The sequence below is a fragment of the Delphinus delphis genome, chromosome 15 (assembly GCF_949987515.2).
Source record: "Delphinus delphis chromosome 15, mDelDel1.2, whole genome shotgun sequence".
Classification (NCBI taxonomy): domain Eukaryota; kingdom Metazoa; phylum Chordata; class Mammalia; order Artiodactyla; family Delphinidae; genus Delphinus; species Delphinus delphis.
Window position 1 is genome coordinate 29,054,605 of NC_082697.1, and position 14,902 is coordinate 29,069,506.

General features: G+C 46.0%; 1 protein-coding gene across 2 annotated transcripts in view; it reads left to right on the plus strand.

Moving 5' to 3' along the window:
• The first annotated feature begins 5,646 nt into the window (after positions 1–5,646).
• PTPRA (protein tyrosine phosphatase receptor type A) overlaps positions 5,647–14,902 on the plus strand; it is a 185,461-nt gene continuing 176,205 nt past the window's right edge. For both annotated transcript variants that reach the window (XM_060031122.1, XM_060031121.1), the window contains exon 1: positions 5,647–5,931. The gene's annotated coding sequence lies outside the window, so the exon portion shown is untranslated. The remainder of the gene's footprint in view (positions 5,932–14,902) is intronic.

Here is a 14,902-nt window from a genome sequence, read left to right on the forward strand (position 1 = left end):
TGGCTTCATGCCCCAGCGCCCCTACCCAACACTGAGGGCATTACCTTTCTTTTTGTTGCCCCCGTTAAGTCTTGAAGGAAGACAAAGGAGGAAACCAAAGCCCAGAGAGAAGGTAGGCCTCCCTGGAACATCTGGCTTTCCCCTCTTTGACGCCCCTAGGGCTATGCTTAAAAAGAGTGAGACTCAAGCTTGCTAAGATGTTTCTGATTCTTTTTCTTCCTCCACCTGATTTGTAAATGTAAGTTTGTGAAAATCCTGCAAGGGGATATAAATCAAATTGTAAAATAATCATTTGTTATTCTCACCACTTAGAGAACTTGAACAGGGTAAAACAGGGATGGTTTGTCTGCTCCACAATGTCTAGGACATCAGCTGGAAGACTCAAAGTTTGGGGGTGACTTGACAGCTAGGGACTAGAATCTGAGGGCTTGGCAACTCACATGTCTGGCAGTTGAAGCTGGTTGTTGACCGGAACCTTAGTTCTGTCAGCCATAACACCTGCCTCACGACATAGCATCTGGGTCCCAAGGGCAGCATCCCAGGAGAGCCACATAGAGCTGTACTGCCTTCCCTAACCTTGTTTTGGAAGTCACACAGTATCATACCTGCCATATTCTGTTTGTCAAGGCAGTTACATGGACCTACCCCATCCAATTCCAAGGGGAAATAGATGCCATCTTTTTTTTTTTTTGCGGTGCACGGGCCTCTCACTGCCGTGGCCTCTCCCGTTGCGGAGCACAGGCTCCGGACACGCAGGCTCAGCGGCCATGGCTCACGGGCCCAGCCGCTCCACGGCATATGGGATCTTCCCGGACCGGGGCACGAACCCGTGTCCCCTGCATTGGCAGGCGGACTCTCAACCACTGTGCCACCAGGGAAGCCCCGATGCCATCTTTTGATAGAGGAGTAGCAAGGCTCTGGAAGAGTGTGTAAAACTGGAAATTTGGCCAGTGTTTGGAATCACAGTCTGGCACAATCTATCAGCCTTCCCTCTTAGAATCAGCAGACACCTTCAGGGAAAGGAAAGGAGGTTCCCAATACTGGGGTCACTCTGGGATTTTTTTTCCTCCTCAGTCTTGCCCCCACAGTTCTCCACTGCCCTGGTAGCTCTTCATTGCCTTTTTTTTTCTTGGCCATGCTGTGTAGCATGTGGGATCTTAGTTCTCTGACCAGGGATCGAACCTGTGCCCCTGGCAGTGGAAGCGTGGAGTTCTAACCACGTGACCGCCAGGGAATTCCCTTCAGTGCTTTTAACAAATGCTTTCTCCAGCTTTTCTAACTAGAAAAAGGGTTTTAACCATCCAACCCAGTCCTCTTTCTCTGGAAGGGGGGCCCTGGGCAGTGCATTTAGAATGTACACAATAAAAGCCTGTGTCCTCAAACATACAGCATATTTACTCGTATGATATACAAACTCTAAGCACTGTACATGTAGGGACTTCCCTCGTGGTCCCGTGGTTAAGACTCGGCACTCCTAGTGCAGGGGGCCCAGGTTCAATCCCTGGTTGGGGAACTAAGATCCCACATGCTTTGACTAATCCTGCGGGCCACAACTACTGAGCCCAGCACGCTCTAGGACCCACATGCTGCAACTAGAGAAGCCCTTGTGTTGCAACGAAGACCCAGCGCAGCCATAATTAATTAATTAATTAATTTTAAAAAAGCACTGTACACGTGAAGTTTTAGAAATATGTGAGAACGATGACATACAAACAGTGATTACAACTTTATAAAAAGTGTGTATGCATGTGGAGAAGCACTGGAATTGTCCATGGGGAGACTTGTTTGAAAATTAAAAGCAGTTTTGTGTACCTTCTAGTAAAGATAAACTTTGATCTCCCCCCACCAACATTTTATCCTGAAAACTTAAAAACATACAGCTAAGTTGAAAGAATTTACAGTGAACACCTGTATACCCACCACCTGGATTCTACCATTAACATTTTACTATGCTTAATTTGCATACATCTCTCTATCCCTCTATCCATTTTATTAATCCATCTTATTTTTGATGCATTTCGAAGTAAGTTGCAGTCATTGGTATAGTACCTCCCTCTAAATACTTAAGAATGCATTTCATTAACCGGAGTTCATTATTTGTGTGCAATTTTTTCTTTTCAGGCAAAATATATATAATGCTCAGCTTTTAATTGTACGTTTGCTGAGTTTTGACAAACTCACTTATACACTTACAGTGATTTTATTTTATTTTATTTTATTTTTGACCATGCCATGTGGCATGTGGGATCTTACTTCCCTGACCAGGGATCGAACCCACAACCCCTGCATTGGAAGCCTGGAGTCTTAACCATTAGACTGCCAGGGAAGTCCCTAAATAGTGATATATTAAAAACAACTAGTTTGCTGCACAAAAAAATTAAAAAAAAAACAACTAAGATTTATTTTTCAAATCCTTGGTTGCTCAACTGTAATTAGTGTAAAATGCCTTCTCTACCCTGAGCGATTTGCACAGCAGGCCTGGGCCTACAGTCACAGGTAGGGTCATCATGGCCAATGGAAGGAACTAGGATTGAGCCTTGGACCAGGATTTTGGGCCTGGGGGCAGAGAATTTGGAAACATTTCTTCTGGTTTAGGATATCCATGGATATCCCTGGAGTGAGAGTTGGGGCAAAGGCTCCTATAAGCCATCTTCTCAGGGTGAGGGGGCTGCAGTTTCTTCTAGGTACAAAACTCCGGCAAATGACCCTTGGGAATAGAACAGTGAATGGCCTGGGAAGTCACTTGGCTCTCATTTACTTCAACTTCGTATCATGCTGCCTTGCTTTATTTTCATTAGAGCATTTAGGAAATTTTTTTGTTCACTTGTTTATTGTCTGTCTCCCCATCTAGACTGTAAGTTCCTGAGAGCAGAGACCTTTTCTGTCTTATTCCCTGCTGTGTCCAGCTCATGGTCGGCAGCACTTAATAAGTATTTGTTGAACAAATGACTCATTGGTCCATTTACTAGATGGGGAAAGGAGGCCCTGAAAGGGGAAGTGACTTGCCTAAAGAAACAGGAGTCCTTTACTCACACCCTCCAGTTCTCCTTCTAGTCTAATCCTTCTCTCATGAAACCTGTGACTTCTGGGGCACCTGTGGGGTGGCTGACAAGTGCCTACCGCTAGGTGTGTGCTCCTTTGGGCTGGAACTAAAGCAGGGTCTGGAGCAGAAGACTGCCTCCCCACCCTCTTTCAGTTCCTTTCCTCTCCTCTCCTCTCCTCTTGGAAGATAGCCCTTTGCCTTGTGGTGATGGGTGGAGCTGTGGACACCCTGGGCATCAGGTAGGATGGGGAGTTTGGGCAGGTCTCCACAGGTGGGCAGCTGAGGATGGGACTCTGTCCTCTCCCACTGCAAATAGGGTCTGTGTGGTCGCCAAACTGAAATTTCCTTCTCAGGGTCCCCAGGATGGAATATGCAAGCCCCTGTCTCTCCTTGGTGTGAGGTCCTGTCACCCCTGCACACACACCACAAATGCTCTGACCCCAATGCAGCTGTCTCATGGAGAGAAGGAACTGCATTTCCTGAGGATGGGTTACTTACCAAACTGCACATGCCTGTAATTCTCGGTGCAGCCTTGGGAGGTTCCAGGAAGAGTAGCAGAGGGAGACTCGGGTCAAGCAGCCAGTGGTAAGGCTTGAACCCCAGGGCTCTCTGACTACCACACCCAACCACAGCATTTTCCCAAGTGTAGTCAGATCTGGTGGGGATCCTTCAGATGACCTCAAGGATGAATGCTTTTTATTTTAATATATATTTATATTAATGTAGGTTAGGAAATATAAGTAGCATGGGAAACCCTTTTATGGTAGTATAAGTAAAACTATAAATAAAAAAATAAACCAAAAGAAACATACTAAGAAATAGTAGTGTAGGTCAGATGTAGGTGGGGCAAGCCTGGTGGAGATTAGTTCTAGCCTACTGCTATCCTAGCTACCCAGGTATCTCCAGCACTCACAGTCATTATTTTTCAGGGTTTCCAAACCCTTGAGTTCAGGCTTTTTCACCTTGGCAGTTCAGTGTGTGGATAGAGGGAGTTTTTCTACTTTCTGGGTAACTAAGTGGTTGGTATATATAAGGACCTGCCCTCATTCGCTGCCCTTGGGGCTCTAACAGGAGACTGGGTGTGTGGCCTCTGGGTCTTTGGGCTGGAGTGTCTGTCGGGCAGAGGCGTCTAGGATTAGGTCATTTCACAACACTTTTGGGCCAGCCCTGCTGAGAGGGAGTGGGAGACACAATTCCTACTCAGGGAGGAACTTCCCTGCTGGGGAGGGGATGCCCCGAAGGACGCCCGCCGCACCCGGTATTCCCAGTCCGTGGCTCTGGTCAGCACACGCTTATTCCACAAATCGGGGCAGCGGGGTGCATAGAGTTCCAAATTGACGCCCCAACTGCAGGCGGTAGTGGGGAGTGGAGGTGGTCACTGATGTGGGCTTCTGCTCCTTCGCCTAAATGTCCCCGCCATGCAAATGGATTGCAACCAGCCACAGACCCTTCCCATGGGGCGCGTTGAACGTGGGACTGTCTTCCGGGCCACGGACGGGAGAGGGAGGCTCGCCACCGCCAACTCCAGGCAGCTCAGGCTGCGGGTCAGGAATGAAGGGTCTCCCAGCAAGCTCCGCTTGCACACTGCTGGACAATCTTTCTCCAGCCTACAGACTCCCCGCCACTCCCCCTGTGCGGGTCCCGGTGCGTCCGTGGGACCCTGCGTGGGGACTACAACCTGAGGAGTGTCTCACCCGGCACCCACCACGACTGTGTAATCGGCCTTCAGCGATTCCTGAAGTCCTGCAGCCTGGGAACCCGCTGTTGCCGGGCATACCAACCGATGGCTTTGAGGTGGCCACGTGCGGCGGGGTGAGCTGGGGAGGAGCTCCGCACCTCCCACCCGGTCCCCGGTCCCTGGCCTCAGGGGGAGACGCATCTCCCGGTCCTTTCGGCGCTTTGAACCTCCCCTTCCCCGCCAGGCCTATCGCAAACACCCCCACCGCAGAGCACCGTGTGTCGTGTTTCTACCCGGCTCGGTGCAAGCCAGGCCCGGATATGCGCATCTGGAAAGCTGGGGAGATTTCGCTGGGGCTCGAGTGGGGATGGCTAGGTTGACTTGATGGAAGACCACAGCCACGGTGCTAGGCCTCTTCTAGCGGTTTTGCAGGTTCCTCTCCCTCCCCACTGAGAGCCTCCGTCCTTTAAATACCTTGCACCAATTAGAAAAAGGGAGGGGGGAGTTCGAGAGAACCCGTTTGGAGACAGGAGTGGAAAGACGATTTTTGAGTTCCAGGCCGCCCTGATCGCTAGACATTGGTGTAACTTGTGTTTGGCCTCAGTTTCCGCATCTGTAAACTGGGAAGAAGGCCCACATCCAGGGAGGTGGGACAGTAGAGAGGCGGACGGTGTTGGTGCACGGTCGGCCGGTGCTCCCAGGGTCCATGTGCGCTGCCTTGGGGTGCACATCTCCCAGGCCATCAGTGAGACGGTGACAGTGAGACCCGGCCTTACGCCCCAGGCTGGCAGGCGAGAGAGCGCTCGGAGGCGCGCAAGGGCGGGACCCAGGAGGGCCAGGAGACGCCCGTTCTGTCTGGGCCAACCAGCGCCCGTCTCTGAACCACCAATGAGGAGGCTCTTTACAGCCAAGGCCGGGTCGGGAGCGAGGCTGCGGCGAGTGCGGCGCTGACAGAGACGCGCGCGCGCGCGTTCCAGCTCGGACCCGAGGCTGCCGCCGCCATCACCGCCGCCCGCCCGGTAGCCCCTCAGCCGCTGCCCCTCAGCCGCTTCCCCTCGCCATGGAGGCGAGGCCGCCGCCGCCGCCGCGGGGCTCCGAGCCGTGGGCCGGGCGGCGGCCCTGAGGGCGTGTGGCGGGCCGAGACGCCGCCGCGGCACAGAGGCGGAGCCGCCGTCCTCGTCCCCAGCGGTCCCGCCCAACGCCGGACTCGGTGAGTGTTCGCGGCTGCCGCCGCCCAGGCGGGCTCCGGAGGTGGGGGGGCGGCTCCCGGGAGCGGGTGGGAGGGGTCCCCGGCCCGATCCCAAATCCCTCTTTTCCGGGCCGGATCCATCCGGCTTTCCAGGGATCCCACATCCTTGCGCTGTCTGTGTGTGTGTGTGTGGTGGGGGGTGTCCCCGGAAACGCTGTCCGTCTGTGTGGGTGGGGTGGGGTGGGGGGTGTCCCCGGAAACGCGCCGGCCCGGGCGCCGACCCCTCTCTACTGCCCAGGAACTTTGCGTGTGTCCTCCTGGGGTCGGGCGGGGGCGCTGCCATAGTTCATTCTGAAAGAAGAAATTTGGACAGCGAGAACAGAATTTGCTCAGGTCCATTTAATGGGAAGAAAGAGGAAAACTCCTGGCACGAGAAAATTTGCTCTTACAGTGACCAACTTTTCTTCCCCGGGCCCCTCTCTTTACCGTCCACTCCCTACAGTTGAGGCCGCTTAGGAAGGGAAGCAGGGGCTCAGAGCTGCCCAGAATTTAAAATGAGCCAATTGGGAATGCAGGTCTCCTCCTTTTTTTTTTTTTTACTTTTGGTGAATAACACAAAGAATACCGTTTTTTGAAAAATTAGTTCCTAATTGTATTTCCTGAAGATAAAAATAATAATGGCAGAGCTGAGCCTAATGTTGAGGGTTTGTTTGTTTTTTTTTTGAGGTCAGTGAATGATGTTTGTAAGACAGGAAAATAGGAATGTTTAAGACCTCTCTAGGAGGGTGAATGCCTTCAGAAGCCTTTGCCCAGGGTAGGAATCCCTGCTCTAGAACCAGTCACATCTCCTGAAAGATCTCTTCTCTTGCCACCTGCTTGCCATTAAGGCAGCTCTAGAACCAGAAGATGGTGGGCAAGGAGAGGACTGGTGGTGGAAGATGGGTGAACATCTTCCTGCCTGGCCACTCCTTTACAAAACACAGATCTGATGCTGTCACTTGTTTACTTAAAACTCCCTTGCTTTCCTTTTCCCATAGGGTGAATGAAGCCCAAAATGCCTTAACAGGTCCTACAGGGCACTTGACAGTCTTGCTTCAACTTACTCTTTTACTTTTAGCTGAATCCTTCAATTCTCCTTCCTTTCATCCCCCTCTCTGGCCAATCAGAATTGCTTGACTGCCTCTTTTTTTGCTTGTGTGATCCTCTTTCCTCCCCACCTTTACCTGCCAACCTCCACCTCTTCCTTTAAAGCCCTTCTCATTTGAGAAGCTTGATGAGGGCAGGAGCTGTGCCTTGTTCAACTGTTCATCTTCCATATTGAGAGGTTTCTTCCTCCCGATTGTCTTACAGGTCCTGTCCCATCTCTTCCACTTATGTTTACTTCCAGGTACCCACTTCCTGAGAAAATCTTTTTTTTTTTTAATTCAGTGGAATCTTTTTTTTTTTTTGGCTGCGTTGGGTCTTCGTTGCTGTGCGTGGGCTTTCTCTAGTTGCAGCAGGTGGGGCTACTCTTTGTTGTGGTGCACGGGCTTCTCATTGCCGTGCCTTCTTGTTGTGGAGCATGGGCCCTAGAGTGCATGGGCTTCAGTAGTTGCGGCATATGGGCTCAGCAGTTGTGGCTCGCGGGCTCTAGAGCACAAGCTCAGTAGTTGTGGCACACGGGCTTAGTTGCTCCGTGGCATGTGGGATGTTCCCGGACCAGGGATCGAAACTGTGTCCCCTGTATTGGCAGGCGGATTCTTAACCACTGCACCACCAGGGAAGTCCCCTGAGAGAATCTTTCCTGAGTGTTTCCTGCTTGGTGTGCACACCTATGACTTTTAGTATCTTGATTCCCCATCTCTTCATGTCCATCCCATCCAGCCTCCATAAGTAATCAACAGGCAGAAGCTGGCCGGTCTCATATGCCACTGGCCTTCAGTCTGCTTGACTGTCTCTGAAAGGCTAAAAGCCCCACCATCTCTTTTTCACCTCTGCCTGCCTGAAGTGGCCTGACTATGTGCGTACTGTAGGGCAGGGTACAATCTAGGAGGCTGTTCACTGGGTACCTTTTAGACACTAATTTACCACCTAGGTGAAATTCAGAAACCAGAAAAGCCAGTCCTCTGACTGAAGTACGTTCACATGTATTCTGTTTGCCAGGTGAAGTGCTTGGCATACAGAATAAAAGTGAGGAAGTCACATCTTTACCTTTGAGGGGCTCACAGCTTAATGCAGGACAAGTGGATACAAATACTTATATCACAGGTACTATGAGAGTGTAATAATACCTTTTATTTGCCTTGTGTCAGGCTAGGTAATAAATGCTTTCCACGAATTATCTTATATAATTCTTTCTACCATCATGTGGTGGCTGATTCTTACTAGACAAGGGTGGAAACTGAGCCCATACAGTGTGCAGATGAGGGAATACTCAGGATTTGAATCTTGGCAGTCTAGTTCCAGAGTATCTGCCTGGCTGTATAGACAGCATTCCCTCCCTGGGTGGTCTGAGAAAACTTGACTGGAAGGGAGCCTTTGGGTCATGAAGGATAGATAGGAGTTTATGTATGGTGGACAGGATACAGGAAAGAAGGAGCAGCACAGGCAGGCTTGGAGGTGGAAGGAACCCATTGTCCTTGGGGAGCAGGGAGAGGTTAAACGTAGTTGGATAGGGTAGAGGGAAGAAGAGTGGGAGATGAGATTAGGTTGGCTTGAAGGGCTGTAAGTGCTGTGTTAGAGTTTGGGCAGTGGAGACTTTAAAGGGGGATTTTAAAGGAGGTCAGGGGGACTTCCCTGGTGGTGCAGTGGTTAAGAATCCGCCTGCCAATGCAGGGGATACGGGCTCGAGCCCTGGTCCGGGAAGATCCCACGTGCCGCGGAGCACCTAAGCCCGTGCACCAAAACTGCTGAGCCTGTGCTCTACAGCCTACGAGCCACAACTACTGAGCCTGTGTGCCGCAACTACTGAAGTTGGCGCACCTAGAGCCCGTGCTCCACAGCAAGAGAAGCCACTGCAATGAGAAGCCTGCATACCACAACGAAGAGTAGCCCCCACTCGCCGCAACTAGAGAAATCCCGCACACAGCAACAAAGATCCAAGGCAGCCAAAAATAAAAATAAACAAAATAAAATAAATTAAAAAACTAAAAGATAAAGGAGGTCAGGGACTTGGGCACACCAGGCTTTTGAAAGGTCATTCAGGGGCAGTATGGGGCCAGATGTTAATACCCTTCCAATTTAGGAGGCAATGGTGAGGCTTCACAGAGGCAGAATCATAGCCTCTTAGACCCAGAGTGAGGCCTAAAGAGAATACTGCTGAGTTTTGGGCACAGGTCATACTTATGAGAAAAAATTCCAGCAGTATGAAAGCGTATGTATAGAGAAATGCCTCCCTTCTACCCTGACCTCCCCAGAGATGGTTGAAGTTTCCAGTTTCTGTGGCTTTACATAGACACTATTCCTGTATAAACATGTATCTGCCTATCCGTACTCCTACCCCATGGTACATACCAGTCACATCTTGCTCTTCTTTTTTTTCACTGCTGCTCGGCTTGGCTTGTAGGATCTTAGTTCCCTGACCAGGAATCAAACCTGGGCCCTCTGCAGTGAAAGCACGGAGTCCTTGCCACTGGACTGCCAGGGAATTCCCATATCTTGCTCTTTTTTACTTAACGTAGGAAAATCATTACTTAACTTAGGAAATCATTATATGTTAGTACATATAGAGCTATTTATTCTTTTTATTTTATTGATATTCTTTTACTTATTTCATTGTTTGGCTGCACTATTATTTGTAACTAGTTTTTGGATCAAACAACATTTAAGTTGTTTCCAGGTTTTTCTATTACAACATTATAATGAATATCCTTCTACATACTTTGTTAAGAGCTCATGTGTAAAATTACCTGAATTGTATATTTTTTATTTATTTATTTTTGGCTGTGTTGGGTCTTTGTTTCTGTGCGAGGGCTTTCTCTAGTTGTGGCAAGCGGGGGCCACTCTTCATCGCGGTGCGCGGGCCTCTCACTATCGCAGCCTCTCTTGTTGCGGAGCACAGGCTCCAGACGCGCAGGCTCAGTAGTTGTGGCTCACGGGCCTAGTTGCTCCGTGGCATGTGGGATCCTCCCAGACCAGGGCTCGAACCCGTGTCCCCTGCATTAGCAGGCAGATTCTCAACCACTGCGCCACCTGGGAAGCCCCTGAATTGTATATTTTTAGAAGTGGAATTACTGGGTCAAAGGATACGTGTGCATTTTAAATTTGTAGACATGTAGCCAAATTACCACCCCTTGGAGGGGGTTGTACTAACTTATCCTCTTTGCAAAAATGTGAATGGACCTCAAACAGATCTTCATCAGAGTATTTATCAGGGTAGCCTGGGATGCTTTTTCAGATAGACTGCTTTTTCAGGTGCTTTTCCCTCATCTAACCTCCTCCCCTCATGTGATTCTAGCCTATTTCTTTCTATCTGCAGAAGGAGACATTGAGTCTCAGAAGGATAAAGTGACTTGTGCAAAACACTGGGTGGTGGTGATTTTTTTAAGCAGCTCTGATATTTGTATTTGCCCAGCATCTTTCATTGGAGGTTCTCAGAGTCAGTTTGTAAACATTGTTGCATTGTTTTTCTCCACCTTCATGTGGGAAAAATGAGGTGCAGGTGAAGCTTAAGTTATAAGCAGGAATCTGGCCAAATATACAATCTTGTCTTTTTACTTCTAATGTAATAACTAATATGTTCCCAAATGACAAATTTGAAGAAATTTTTTTAGTGAGTCTGAGTACAACAAAAATAGCAATAATATAACACTAACAATACAATTGAGCAACAAACCCTCAAATAACCCAGTGTTAAAATTTGTTTTAATATATTCTCTGTGGAAAAGAGAATCCATTAAATGTGAAATTGTATTTACTTTAAATTCATATCCATTTGTGTCAGTGTATAGGCATAGTTTTTTTTATAGTTAAAACCTTTTATATGTACATGGCGAGTAAAGTAAATACAGCATATGATTTTTGTTTTCTTGAATAACATCAAATATTTTATATTTACTCATTTTGTTTATTATTTTAAATCACAGAATAGTATTCTATGCATTGATAGCTGTAGTTTGTGCGATCGTTTTTTATTTTCCTTTTCTTTCTCCTTTTTACTATTATAAATGGTACTTCTGAGCACCCTTGTTCAAATACTTCTTTTGGATTATTTTCTTGCACTCTTACCCCTAAAATGGGTTCACTGCATCAGAATATGGTTTCAGTGCCAAATTGCTCTCTAGAAAGGTTGAACTAGTTTACAACATCATCAGCAATTTTTGTGGCCCTATTTCCTGACAATACAGCCAATGCTGTTACAAACAAAACTGAGTATTTGGGCTTCCCTGGTGGCGCAGTTGTTGAGAGTCTGCCTGCCAATGCAGGGGACACGGGTTCGAGCACAGCAAGATCCCACATGCTGTGGAGCAACTAAGCCCGTGCACCATAACTACTGAGAGCCGTGTGCCACAACTACTGAAGCCTGCGCGCCTAGAGCCCATGCTCCGCAACAAGAGAAGCCACCGCAGTGAGAAGCCTGTGCACCGTAATGAAGAGTAGCCTCCGCTTGCTGCAACTAGAGAAAGCCCACACGCAGCAACGAAGACCCAACGCAGCCGAAAGTAAAATAAATTTAAAAAAACCTAATATTTGATTTTGTTAATTTAAAAGAAATGTAATAGTACTTTGAGTTAGGTTTAATTTACATTTCTTTAGAAAAACTTTAGAAAAAATCTAAATGAGCTACTAAATGAGTTTTAGTAGCTCATTTAGATTTTGAATGAAGTACGGTGCTGTGTTATATCATATCCAAGTGTTATGTAGCTAAAGTCAACTTTTTTATGAAGAAAGACATGGTTGATAGGCCAGAAATATTTTGGAAATTTAGGATAAGATCATACTGGTATGAAATAGAAAACTGGGTGCTGTTCAGTAGAAAATACCAGACATTGTGCTAGTAGTTAGGGATACTCCAGATAACTGGGTACTCCAGTAACTTGGTTGTGATGTCTGTCCTTATGGGCTAATGCAGAAGGCAGACATTAATCACCTGATGGTAATTATAGATGTGATCAAAGGGGAAGAATAAGATGTCTTGGGAGCACCAGAGAAGTTCAACAATGCTTGCAGTTTAAACAACACAGAGACCCTGAGCTAGGAAGAAATTGGTACCTTACGTATATATATATATGTATATGTATGTTTTAATTCCCTAGGTGATTCTAATATGCAGCCAGGGTTGAGAACCACTGGACTAGAGAGAAGCAGGGGCCAGAGTTGAGGGCCCTATACACCACGTAAGGATTTTGGACTTTATCGTGAAGGCAGGGCTAAGCCATTGAAGGATTTAAAAGAGGAGTGAACTGATCTGATTTGCAGTTGTGAAAAGTTCACTGTGGCTGCAATCCAGAGCAGTAGTTTTCCAAGTGAGGTGGATAAGATGCTGGGATGCTGAACTTTTTATTGTTTTTATCTAAAAAATGATAAAACATTACATTTAGGGACTGTCACTGGCATCTTCTTGGGTCTGTAGGTCAAACAGTGTTTGGGTGTCCAGAAGTAAGAGGGGAGTCCTGCAGTAAGCAAGCAGAGCTGTATATATACATTTTGTATATATATTTAAAAATTTTTTTAAATTTATTTGTTTATTTGTCTGACCTGGGTCTTAGTTGTGGCACAAGAGATCTTTGTTGTGGTATGTGGGATCTTTAGTTGCGGCATGTGAACTCTTAGTTGCAGAATGTGGGATCTACCAGGGATCGAACCAGGCCCCCTGCATTGGGAGTGCAGAGTCTTAGCCACTGGACCAGCAGGGAAATCCCTGTATATATACATTTGCTTTCAGTGTATTGCAACATATTGATAACAGTCTATATTATTAAGCTTTCATTAAACTAACCTTCACAAAATGAACAAGTGGCTTAAAAAGATCCCTGCAAAGAAACCAGTGATTGAAGAAAATATTAATAACGCAAGCACAAGGAAACAAACAAAATGGCAGAGCTGACCCTTGTCTAGCTCCTATTATGAAGTTCTGGTGAGCAGTTTTTTTTTTTTTTAGTATTTATTTATTTATTTGGCTGCACCTAGTCTTATTTGCAGCATGCATGTGGGATCTAGTTCTGTGACCAGGGATCAGACCTGGGCTCCCTGCATTGGGAGCTTGGAGTCTTAACCACTGGACCACTAGGGAAGTCCCGCTCAGTGAGCTATTAAGTCAGATTAAATAAGTCAGCTCGTATTACATTGGAAGGTATCAAGAACTCTGTTTGAAACATAGACTTACATCCTCTGTCATTATAGGAATCTTGTTTTAAGATTATATAGAACCTGAGATATTAAATAGTAAAATATGAGGCTATCACTAACAACAAGACATTTGAAAACTAAGCATCTGGAGCATAAAGAGAAGCTCTGCATGTTTTTTTTCCCCCAATGATGTTTAAAGCCATAGCCTGGGGAGTTCCCTGGCAGTCCAGTGGTTAGGACTCAGCGCTTTCACTGCCGTGGCCCAGGTTCAATCCCTAGTGGGGGAACTAAGATCCCCCCAAGCCATGGGGTGCAGCCAAAAAGAAAAGAAAAAAAGACATAGGCTATTCAATCAGATACTGTACATAATTTTACTAGCCTAATGATTAAAGTATCTATTTCAAGGTTTTCTGTTCTTATAAATGAACAAAAGGCACATACCATTGGCAGGTTCTCCTGTCCGCACTGCCTGCACCCACAAAAAGGTTGATATAGTGTATGGAAAATAATATATCAAGAAACTAAGACTAAATTTTGTTTGCAGATACTCTTGTAAGATGTAGTAAATGTTGCTGAAGATTTGAACAAGCAATATTAGAATAAATTTTTCAGTGTTGGAGGTTTGTTACATACTTTTAAAAGTATAGAAGCTTCTAGCATGCCTTAGTATTTGCTAGATTCTCTTTATTAAAAGAAATCCAAGAAAAATCACTTCTTTTGTGAGCTACTGGAGAAAGTTATACTGGAGAAAACATTCTTAATAGTAAATGACTGCCTTCATAACAATGTTGTATGGAATAATTGTCTAAGTGTAAACAGAACATACACTTGAATGAAAAATGAAATGCGTTCATTGCCTCTTCATGAACTATTGAGGCAGGTTATCTTGTTGGTTATCTTGTGGTGGAGTTGTTGATGTTATACATTTTACTTCTACCAAAAAAAAAAAGCCTACTTTTTCTGTGATAAATGGCTATCTAGCTAATATTATTTGAGAAGTTAATATCCTTAATCTGTCTCTTCAAGTAAAGATGTTACTTTAACAGTGAATGAGAAAGTAACGTCTTTTTTCTTACAAGTATGCTATGGGATAACATTTTCCTTGTAATTTAAAAAAGAAGCTTTATCATGATATAATTTACATACTATAAAATTCAGCCTTTTAAAGTGTACAATCAGTGATTTTTAGTGTATTTGTGGAGTTGTGCAACCATCACCATTATCTAATTTCAGAACATTTTCATCACACCAAGGAGAAACCCTGCACCCATTACCTTCACTCCCCATTCCACCCTCCCTCCAGCCTCTGGCAGCCCCTACTCTTTCTATTTGCCTGTTCTGGACATTTTATATAAATGGAATCATATAAAATGTGGCCTTTGTTGACTGACTTCTTTTAATTAGCATAATGTTTTGGGGAGTTCATTCATGTAGCATGAATTCATTCATTCCTTTTTATAGCTGAATAAATAATCCATTGTTTAGATATATTGTTTATCTATTCATCAGTTAGTGAATTTTTGAGTTGTTTCCACTTTTTGGCTATTACGATTAATGCTGCTGTGAGCATTCATGCACAAGTACATGTGCGGGCATACGTTTTCATTTCTCTTGGATATAGAGCGGAATTGCTGGGTTAAATGGGTCTGTTTAACTTTAGAGGAATTGCCAAACTGTTTTGTAAAGCACCTGTGCCATTTTACATTCCCAGCAGCAATGCACAAGG